Source organism: Elaeis guineensis, chromosome 6, assembly GCF_000442705.2.
Source record: "Elaeis guineensis isolate ETL-2024a chromosome 6, EG11, whole genome shotgun sequence".
Lineage (NCBI taxonomy): Eukaryota > Viridiplantae > Streptophyta > Magnoliopsida > Arecales > Arecaceae > Elaeis > Elaeis guineensis.
Genome location: NC_025998.2, coordinates 110,182,541 through 110,194,741, shown reverse-complemented (window position 1 = coordinate 110,194,741; position 12,201 = coordinate 110,182,541).

The following is a 12,201-nucleotide window of genomic DNA, read 5'->3' as shown; positions in this document are numbered from 1 at the left end:
AAATAAAGTTGTATCAGCCATTACAGTTTTTAATCCTCCAAGTTCGGTATGTATTGTATGTGGCTGATTAAGTGATACAAAATCATAAGATTCGTGCTCCACATACTCCATGGTAGCTACCACATAACTAGGACCGGCTCCCGTATCATCAAATACGATGTTATATAGATATTGATATGCAAACTCTACATCTATCATGTACTGAGGACTATCAGTGACGGATGCTGCTGATCCATCAATGGTATACATAGGGGTACCTCCGTACTCATATCCAGCTTCATCGGCTATTGGAGTTGCATCAGGTAGAGAACCACCCATCCTTGACTGTGCAAGTAGGGCAGATACAGTCTGAGATATACTAATATGCTATTTGCCACCATCCAAACTCCTACCACTGTCAGCTCAATAAAATTTCAACTGTTCAAAAAATCTCCTCTGATGGGATGCCCAGATGGTGTTCGTATTCTGATCATCTTCAATAGATATAGCCAAATACTATCCAACAGTATACATCGAAAATCTATATAGTAAAAAAACTCCACAGTGATTGAGGTTCTATTTGGTGATAGTATAGCAGACTCACACAAGTTCTAGATATATTATATTATGGTCCACCATAGTTATCTGGATCCTTCTACCATCATAATATACACCGTTAGTATTCTGACTGATCCTTCCATCTTAATAGAAGATAATAGTGACAAGATTTGCATCCATTTTATTAGAAATTATTGTGAAAAAAACTACATGAATATATACACAGATGTTCACTAAGAGGAAGTACTTAACATTTAAAATGACTTACATAATAAATGCATTCTATCATCGTCTAATAGATAAAATTAGATCCTACCCCATTCAAGAATTATATTAATTATATAGGTCATTACAGTAATCAAATGATATGCAATAGTGGTCGAAAGAAATTTTGATAATATTTTCTTTAATTCTCCCCACACGGTTAAAAATGTATGGGGAGAACTAAAGAAAAATATTATCCAAAATTTTTTTCGAATCCTCTACATATCATTTGATTACTATAATTACTTATAGAATTAACTATAATTCTTAAATTATCCAAACTGGATGATCAATTGATCAATATACATAATTCTACTATCCGTACAAAAATATATAAATGTACGGATACCGTGGAATATGTATATTAATCAAAAGACGGATCTGTAGTTCTATGCAATACAAATTTTTGATATAAATAATGTTTACTTGTAAATAAATTATCAAAATAATTTCCTACTTAGGGCTTGTTTGGTTGGTTGGGCCCAATATCCCATGGGATTAGTGACCCAACCACCATAAGTATTGAATTGTAAGCCAGCTAAGCCTATATTTTCAAGCATGCAGGGTCACCTTTTGAGTGGACTGGTCCGAATTCTATAGGAAGAAAAAAAATAACTTACTAAGATTATTTTTTTCTTCCTATGAGATTCGGATCAGTCCACTCAAAAGGTGGTCCTGGATATTTGAAAACATAGGCTTAGCTGGCTTGCAATCCAATACCTATGGTGGTTGGGCCACGAATCCTATTGGATTTTGGGCCCAACCAACCAAATAAGCCCCAAGTAGAAAATTATTTTGATAATTTATTTATAAATAAATATTATTTATATTAAATTATCTTCCTCTTGTATAAATTATCTTTCATTATTAAAATATAAATTTATAATAAACATAAATTTATAATTCATATAAACATAAATTTAGAAAAATATAAACATAAATTTATAAACATAAAACTATAAAAATATAAATTTATAAATATAAAAATATAAAAATATAAACATAAATCTATGTTTATAAATATAAATTTATAAATATAAAAATATAAATAAATATTATAAAAATAAATTTATAATTCACATAAAAAAAATAAATCATAAAAATAAAAAAAATATACCTTCATTTTTCTCTCTGGATGGGGGTGGGGCGGTGCACCGAGGACCGCCGCCGGCAATATGCCAGGGAGGAGGAGGGGGGCAGGCTGAGAGAAGGAGGGAGGGCCCCCGAGACTGAGAGGGAGAGGGGGGGTTCTCACACCGTGGACCATCGAGAGGAGGGAGGGGCGGCGGTATGTCAAGGAGGAGGAGGGGGATGGGCCAAGAGGAGGAGGGATCGCCATTAGGGATCGAGAGGGAAAGGGGGGTTCTTACATCGGAAGGAGGGACGGCCGTCGAGGACTGATAGGGAGGGTGTTCGTCTGCATCGGAGATCGAGAGGGAGAAGGGGGGGTTCTAGCACCGAGAGGGAGTGAGGGTTGTCTGCACCGGGGACTGAGAGGGAGTGGGGGTTGTCTGCATCGGAGACCGAGAGGGAGAGGCTGGGATCACACAGGGAGGAAAGAGGGGATCAAGAATCAGTTGGTTTTAGCTTTTTTTCCCTAAGTTACGGAGAGAGGAGGGGAGGGAGGGAGGACGTTATGTAGGCCACTCTATGAGTCACCTTACTGAAGGACGACTCTATAAGTTACTTTACGGAAAGGCGACTCATATAGTCGCTCTTTCATAAGGCGACTTTATGAGTTGCCCTTCAGTAAGGTGACTCTCATTGCTGACTCACCTTTTCACATACTATGGAAGGTAGTGAGTTGTATCTAGAGTTGTCCTACCATAGGACTACTTTCTTGGAGACAGTATTTTGGTAAATACTTTTCAAGAAACATTATTTTGATAATATTTTTTAAAAATAATCATATTTCGAGATTTTTTATCGAAATAATATTATTTTTAAAAAAATTATCAAAATAATATCATTTTAAAAGTATTTATCAAAATACTGCTCAAAATAAAATCGCTCTATTATAGGATGACTTTATGTGCTGACTCACCACAATCCACATCATGTGTAAGGAGGAGTCAGCAACCGGAGACCGCCCTATGAAAGAGTGGCTTATAGAGTCATCTTATCATATGGTGACTTAGGTGCTGGAAATTCAAAAAAAATCTCACTAACCCTTCCGCGAGCGGGGTGGGAGGGGAGTTCTCGCACCGAGGACCGAGAGGGAGAGGAAGGGGTTCTCGCACCGGGGAGGGAAAGGGAGGGTGAGGGAGAGAGGGGAGAGGGGGGTTCAGGATTTTTTTTCTTTTTTGCCTAAGTAACGGAGAGAGGGGAGGGAAGGATTTAGTTGGAAGGGTTAGTAAGTGTTTTCTTTTGGTTTCCAGTACCTATAAGTCACTCTTCCATAGAGCGACATAACTCTATAAGTCGCTCTTCCATAGGATAGGTCTCTGATTGCTGACTCCTTCCATATAGCATGAATTGTGATGAGTTAGTACATAAAGTCGTCCTATGATAGGACGACTTTATTTTGAACAATATTTTGATAAATACTTTTGAAATCGTATTATTTTGATAATTTGTTTTAAAAATAACTTTATTTAGGTAAAAAATCTCCATATTTCGATAAAAAAATCCTACTAAATTGGAGTAAAACATGAGAGCTATATTATAAGAAGTATTATAGAGGTGATGAATAGGGGCAGTGCATGGGAAGAAAAATATAGATGATTACATTCATATTATAAGAAGTATTGATTGTTATGTTTGATCCATCCTTTCTGTCTTTTTCATCTCTCTTTTATATTTTAATTGCTTTAGATGTCTCTACACCCATATTACTTGACACATTCGAAACATCACCCCCTTCTAAAAAAATATAAAAATGAAAATAAAAGTTGGATTAGGATGTAATTTTTTGGGAGGAAAAAAAAAGTATATGTAAAACACCAAATAGATTGCAACATTGTTACCAAAAAAAAAAAAAAAAATTGCAACATTGAGAGAAGATTACATAAGATGAAAAATTTCTAGCCTTGCAACCACACATGACCTCAGCGGTAAATGTCCCCCACTCCAAAGATTAGAGAAGAAACTTTTAGATGATATGACCCTCTTTTGAAATTTTCTCACCCTTTATCATTTAACTCTCCCTAGTTCCCAAGCTTTCACCTACAACTAAAAACACCAAATTTTAGCAAGATCCATCCAATTAAAACAAAATGCAAGGAGGCTAAGAGAAGTCCTTGGCAAAAAGGGGACCTCCAAAAAGTCCTAAGAGTGGAACACTCTAGCACCCATCTGCAAATTGAGAACCATCCTTTTCTCTATTTTCTTCTTCAACACTCTCTTGCATCATTTTAAATCCGTGTAAATTCATATAACTTCTACTCATGCAAACAATTTCTCCTTATCCAATAGACAATTTTATTGTATATCACATTTATTCTTAGCATGGGGCAAATAAAGACTCTATGGTGTAATATCTGGATAGTATTTCTGCCATCTTATAGTAATAGATAGAAGATATTTCTGTCATTTAATGCTAGGAGCAACTTGCTGAGTTGCTCCAATAGGACCCTTATAATTATTGTACATGTATAAATCCACATAAACATATATGTATATTTCTTTAATATTATAAATATGTAATTTTTTTAAAAGTATTTATCTTGAATATTTCCAACAAATCAATGTGATAATAACATCACACATCTATAAATCCTCAGAAACATATATGTATGTTTCTTTGAGAGTATAAATATAAAATTCTTTTAAAAGTATTTATTCCTAAATATTTCTAACAACATACATGTAATTATAACAATCCTGACATTTTACATGTGATGTCAATGGTCAAACATAAGCACTCAGCACTCTAATATTAAAAATATTACTACTCTTTGAAATATATAAGCGAGCAACATTTGCAACCCATCATGCTACTTGCATAATATAGGACAACTAGCTTTCATCTATGGTTGGTTTGCATCATTTTGTCAATATCATATCAGTTGTTGTAGATGCATGAAACAAATCCTTAGTAATACTTGTGGACATCCAATTAAGATAAACATTTAGACTACTTGTTTAATGAATTATGAGTATCATAACTACACAGCCAGCTACAAAGTTAACCATTTCAGATGCATTTATTATTCTATCATTATGATATTTTATCTAGTATATTTATCTTTGGTAATTTACTCATGTCCATTGCAAATTTTACCTCCAATAATGGCTAAATATTGATGCACTTTACAAAGATCATTTGACTATTATACCAAATATGCGGAGGGAAATTGTTGCACTCTCATTCTCATGCTTATACAACAAATATCATTATTAATGCATTACTTAACAATGTATACCTCAAGTTGATACAGATATTATAATTTCTATCTCCAAGGTTCATATCTATATTTTCTAAATACATACAAGTTATATCCAAATGCCATTGCACCAATATATATAAGAAGCACCGATAATGTTGCGTACTTAGGCTAAGAAAAAGATAGTTATACTTCTATAAAAGCTCAAGAAATATAAGCACCTATAGCTAAAACCTTCTTGACCTAATCTTGAACTTCTTACCATATAGCAGCTTCCTGGCATACAAAAAAAAAAACTACTTTCAAAAATAGAAATTGTATACTTGTTGGAGTTTGTGGAGTTTTTAGAGGCATTGTGCAAAACATGTATCTCCATCTTTGATAACTTTTCCAAGCAAAAAAAAGATGGTGACAATGCCCACATATTAAGTGGTAGCATATAGGATTAAGCAGCCCTGCCAGCACCATCCATCGAGAAGTGGAATTGTTGTGAATCAAGAAGAAAGAAGGACTAAATATAGAATGAATCCAAGTGTTGGGACTTCTATCACGAGAGAAGCACCTCTGCCATGGCCTAAAGCATCTAAGCGGGTACCTCCTCCTTAGGCATGAGCCCTCCTCAAATAACAACACCTACTCCTCACTCTTCTGGTAAAACCATTCCTCTGTCATCAAGATCAAAATTACTGGAAAGAATATTGATTTCAGTTTCTTGGAATCTGAAGGTTTTGAAATTGGGAAAAAAATTAAGAACTTGATTGGAAAGTTATATGTACATTAATCCTTCCAACTTATCCCAACTTGGTCAGAGAGTTTTATGGTAATAGTAAAGGGGGAGGGAGTATTTTTGAAACTTAAGTAAAGGGAGTGAAAATACTTCTTAATGCTGCTTCTCTTGATTGAATTCTGAAAACTCCCATAACTAAAATTAATGAAATTGTGAATAAGTATACTAGGTTAAAAATAATTTTTGGGATAGAAGATGTTATGAATTTTGAAGAAATTTTAGTAAGCAAACTCTTAGTAGAATTCAGACTGCTACACCATACGATTGCTAGAATTTTCATCCCAAGAATTGGTTATTTTGATTTGGTTACAGAAAGGGATGTGATTCTAATGCACCACATCATCAAGGAGCTCCCCTGCAACTTGTCGACAGTGATGATTAAAATTATACAAGAAGCATCTTTAAGAGCAAAGCATGCACTCCTATACTGTATGATCCTCACCTTGGTCTTTAAAGAGTTTGGTGTGAGTTTGAAAAAAGAACCTTTAAAGAGTTTGCAATATTTTGACACCTATAATAAAAATTCTTTGAGGTGAATGGGATATGTTAAAGCAAACAACCATTGGTATAAGAAAGGTGAAGAGAAAGAGGAAGAAAAAGGAAAAGAAAGATCAGATATTGCTCTTGAGCTTTTGAAATCTCAGGTTGACATCTCTTCGGCTCAACCCCCTCAGCCAGAATCTTTTGCTCCTCACTATAAGAAAATAGGGCATCAATGGTGGAAAATTTATGACAAAAAAATGCTGTCACAAATTGTGACAAATTTACGATAGATTGTGATGAAAATGTAAAATAATTTTTTTGACTTTCAAAGATGGATTTATGATAGAAGTATTCGTCACTAAATGATCCATCACAAATCCATCATAAATATGGGTTTTTGAAAGCTTTCAATGATAGATTTATGATGAATATATGCGACACAAAAAATCCATCACAAATCTATCATAAATTTATGATAGATTTATGATAGAAAAAAAATACAGATTTTTTATTACTTTCAATGATGGATTAGTAACGGATATATCCATTATAAATTTCTGACAAAAAAGGATATAGATTTTTGAAAGCTTTTGGTGATGAATTGTTGATGGAAAAGCAAATCACAATTCTATCCTTCCCCTCAAGACTAAAGATCTGTTTGAATATTTAAGATTTTTAAACTTAAGATAAAAATCATGATAAGATATAAGATTAATTTGATCCTATAGATATTATATATCAAATATTCTTTTTGTAAATAAAAGAACTTCATATAAATAATCATATCCTATGTTTGGATCATAAATTAAGATTTCTCCCCCTCCCTTCTTAATTTCTTTTCCCCCTTCCCACTTTGTCCCTTGTTTTACCAAAATAATAAAGTTATCATTATTAAAATATCATATTAACCATTAAAATTATAAAATAATTTTTATCAAGAAAAGTTAATATATCTTTATGTGTTTTTGAAATTTAAAATTAAAATTCATTCTAATTTGGGATGGATTTAAAATTTGGCCCTATAAATTTGAAATTTGCCTCTTAGGTACTAGCTACTTGAAGTTGATTATATATTTATATACATACATACATACATACATACATACATACATACATACATACATACATACATATATATATATATATATATATATATATATTGATTTTTATAAAAATTTTAATCATGGATCCAACTTGATTCAACCCGATCCAATCTGACCCAACCCAACCCCTCTTATCTAGTTAATACAATTCAATTCAATTTGATTCGATTTGAGATAGATACTGAACAGGTATAGATATGAAATTTTTAATTATTTATAGGATAGATATGAATGTTGGTCGATCCGATCCATACTCAATACTATTCCTAACTCGTTTAGTAGTACTCTATAAGATTTGGAAAGTGTTTAAAATTTAAAATTAAAATCAATTTAGATTTGAGATTTGTAGGTATAATGGTTAGAGGTGGTGCTACTAGACAAAACTCAACAAGAGGTAGAATAACACTTAGAATTATGAGGAGGATATGAAGAAGGATCCTCAAACTCATTACCAACACTATCTATATAGTTGCATACAGAGGCAACCATTTCTCTGGATCAACATGGGGAACATATTGATGGTGATAATATTCCATCGATCTTGTCTAGGACAAAATATATGAATCAGGAGATCCAAGTACCTATCGTTCCTGCAAACCGACAACCATTAGAAATGATGAATGAAAGGTATTTTTGATATTTGGTTATACATATATGTGTATGTATTATATTAATGTATAAATTTATGTATTTTGAACTATATTTTATAATTTACTTGATTTCTCATAGCTTTGTTGATCCTTCGGTGACTCTTGCCACTGTTGTGATGATGAAGTAGTACTTCTCACAACCTTAAAAAGAATAGACGATGGTGCCAATAGAGATTCGTGACCTTTCGTGGTATAAATTTTAGATAATCTTTTACCATTTAAATAATGAAAAAAATGAAAAAATATTGATGGAATTTGGCAATATCTTCCAATAATTATGTGCAATTAAGAGAAGTCTTTCATTTTAATTTGAAAGATGACTCATGAGATGTGAATGTGTAATCTTTGAGATGTGAATGTGTAATCTTTGGGTTAGTAGAATTAGTTATGTTTGAAAAATTAATTTGAAAGCATTATGTTAGTTATAATACAAATTTAAAATTTGGTAGATATATATTCATATTTTAGGAAAGGTTCTGACAGAACTTCATGAAATAATAGATTACTTGGTAAATTTATATTTGGATAAAGTAATTATTTAGTTTCTTTCATGATAATTTTTTTAAAGTTAAATCTTTTTGAGTTTTATAGAAGAAATACATATGGCTTGAGGACCAAACTTCTAAAGTTAAGCATGTATGAGAGCAGACTTCTAAGAGGTGATTTTTTAGTACGCTTAACAAAGCAATAAAGGATGCCTTAAAGAAGGTCGGAGACAAAGAGAATATTCTTGAGGCCAAAGGTCATGGGCCTATTTGGATCACACCGGATGTTTGAAATAAGTTGATTGATATATGAAATTCTCCAAAGTAAAAGGATAAATCAGAAGCTGCATGTAAGAACCGAATGATAGAGAAAGATGGTGGAATTATCAAATATATGGATGGTTCAATCACATTTTCGATGCATAAAAAAAGAATGGTACATTAAACCATACTTTCTTTACTTTAGAATATTTATCATTTATTTATTTATATGCACTTTCTCATAATTTTTTTATTTTTCTTTTTTACACTATGGAGTTGGGTAGGCCACCAACATAACTTGAGACATTTGAGCAGACCTACAAATAAAAGGGAAGTTCATATGACTTTGTGGACAATAAGTCCAAAAGAGTTTTGGTAAGTTTACTTATTTTATTTAATGATAAATTTATTATTTATCGATATATTGCAATGAGAATTAAGTTAATGTATTTCTAATGGTTTTAAGAAGAATATTCTACTACTATCACTGATAAATATAGATTAGATATCTTGTCTCAATCCGAATTTGATCCAGATGCATGGGTCCAAGCAACTAGAGGCACAAATAAGGGAAGATTATGTAAATTTGGGCTCAGAAAAGATCCTAAGCTGTTATTGGGAGCTGCTGCTAGTTCCTATTCAGCAACATCAAGATATCTTGACTCTTCAATGTAGCATCTTATTGAGGAGCAAGTTCAACATTTGATTATATAACAACGTGACCAATGGTGAGGGGAGATACATCAGGAGGTATGTCAGAAGCTGTGCAGAAGATAATTCAGATGAAGAAAACAATATAGGAATAAATAAAGGAAACAATTCATGCTATGATGTCAGAACTTAGCCAATTATGTGCCTCTCATGAAAGAATAATGCCTTATAAGCCCATCGTATATGGGATGCGATAGGGTGTTTATTATAATTTATCTTTCAGACTCATGTAATCAATATTTATATTATTAATAAAATAGATATTTTTGATTCATTATATACTGCATCTTATTATTTTTAAGATTATAATGAACTCCATAAGTCTGGACAATAATTTTAGAGCCGTGACGAGATCACGTCAGTGAGACCTAAAATCTTGATAGCCATGACCTAAAATATTTCTAGTCATTGGTACATTGAGTCAGAGATTAATGATACCAGTAAGACTGGCATGTCCTATGTATGCTTAGAAATGAGGATGGTTGATCTCACAACTACTTGTGTGGTGACACTAATATAAGGATATGGGTGCTCATTAGAGAATGAGTTCACTGAATAGACCTGTGAAAAAATATCAGATGGATTTACATATCAACTGATGATTCTCTAGTAGGAGTTGTATAAGTGATCTTTTGATCTCAGATCACCATGGTACCTTGTGTACATGGATCCATATTTTGGTTCACTTCCTAACTTGATTCTCTGATCCTTGTATGGAGTATTCTGGATATGATGAAAAGTGTATGGAGGTTGTGAGTGATCAATAAGGGATCAGTCACTCCTAATAAGGAGAACGAACATTCTATGTGATCTCATGGATCGATGATTCGGAAGTCTTTGGTCAAAGCAGGATGATAATTAAAAAAAAATTAATATATCATCAATTGAATCATCACCTTCTGATCAAGATACATAATGATAAGTGATTAGGTTTGATATATTTCTATACCCACTACTAATCTAGGATGTTGTTTGACTGAAGGATTGAATTACATGATAACTTGCCACTGAAGGGTATTTTGATAATTTTTTATCAAAATTTTAAATTTTTTGGATAGTCATGACATATTTTTAGATATTAATCTTGACTTATGAACTCATCAGAATTAAAAGAGTTTAATTCTAGAATCAATTTGGAAGAGTCCAAGTTGATTGGGACTCTTTGGGTGACCTAATCTAATCGGATTAGGGTTACATCAAAAGTTTTGATCTACTGCTGGCTAGATTTAGAATCCAATAGGTTACATACTTTGAAATTTGATCTTGATCTAATTTATTAGAGTTTAATATAAATTCTATAGGTTAATTAGATATGCTAGCATATTGTATTAACCCAAGTTCCTAAATTGGTTTAGATCAAAGTGTTTGAGCTAACCTAGATTAGTTGTCTTTGACCTAATGGGATTGGGTCTATCTTAATTGGTTTTCTACCCAACTTGAAATAGTTTCAAGTAGAGAAGGACTCTTCTGTGCCCACCAGAATGTTGGGAAATGTATCCCAAAAAGCCAATCATCAAGCTGTTGACGGTTGAGCAACCAAGTATTGTAATTGATTTGTTAATAAATAAAATATATTTGGCATTTTCATTATAAGCTTTCATCTTCTAATGAACTCCGTTGTTATGATGAAGTCCTTAGGACTATTTAGATTCGATAAAGAGAGGATTTATCGATTAGTCCTTAAAACAGTTCACGACCAAATGATAGGCTGTTAATAAGGACAACAGCTTCTATCGAGCATAGGTCGCTGTAGGCCATATGGGTTGGTTGTCCTCTTAACCAAGGAGTGTGGAGACACTGGTATGGCATACAGGTGAGATGTAAGGGTACATCATCATTGAACGTGACCAACTCCAGAGTATTCTGCTGTCGAGAATGTCTCTGATGGGATATAAGTATAAGTGTCCCTTAGACCTGAGATCGCCTCAGTGACTTGCAAGCAACTCATTGTGCTTTGGTACTGGACTAACTGAATTTCTAATTCAGGGATGGAAGGCTTCTGGGCACAGTTAAGTACTTGCGAAGTCAGAGTGTGATCGAGATGGGATTGACCACTCCAAGAGTTGGAGAAGAATGAGTCGCTGTATTTCAATTTAGCAAAACCTTGGCCAGGATAATCCATCAGATGGATTTGATATTTTGAAATACAATGTGGACAACCTGATCAGAGTTGACAGTTGAGCTCTGGGGTATCCTATGATCATTTTGATCAAGGGGATGAATTATATGAAAACTATATCCGCATGGGTTCTAAGGATGTTGTTCTACACATTCGACCTATCCGGACGTCGGGTACCATTGCTAGATGATCACTTCGATTGGTATAAGAATTTATTCCTATGCTACCGGCTTAGGTTCGGATCTATGAGGTCACACACATTAGAGTTCATGATCCGATCGGATGGTTGATCAATGATTAAGAATCGTTCTAGGGTTAAATGATCAATACGATTGACATTTAACCCAGTGCAAGTGTTGCAGGAGGATCGATTAGCAATTCGATTGCTAATTGACTTAATTTGATTAAGCCAATGGACTGAGATTAAGTCTAATTAAATATTATTTAATTAGATTTGATTTGGGCTTGATTGGATC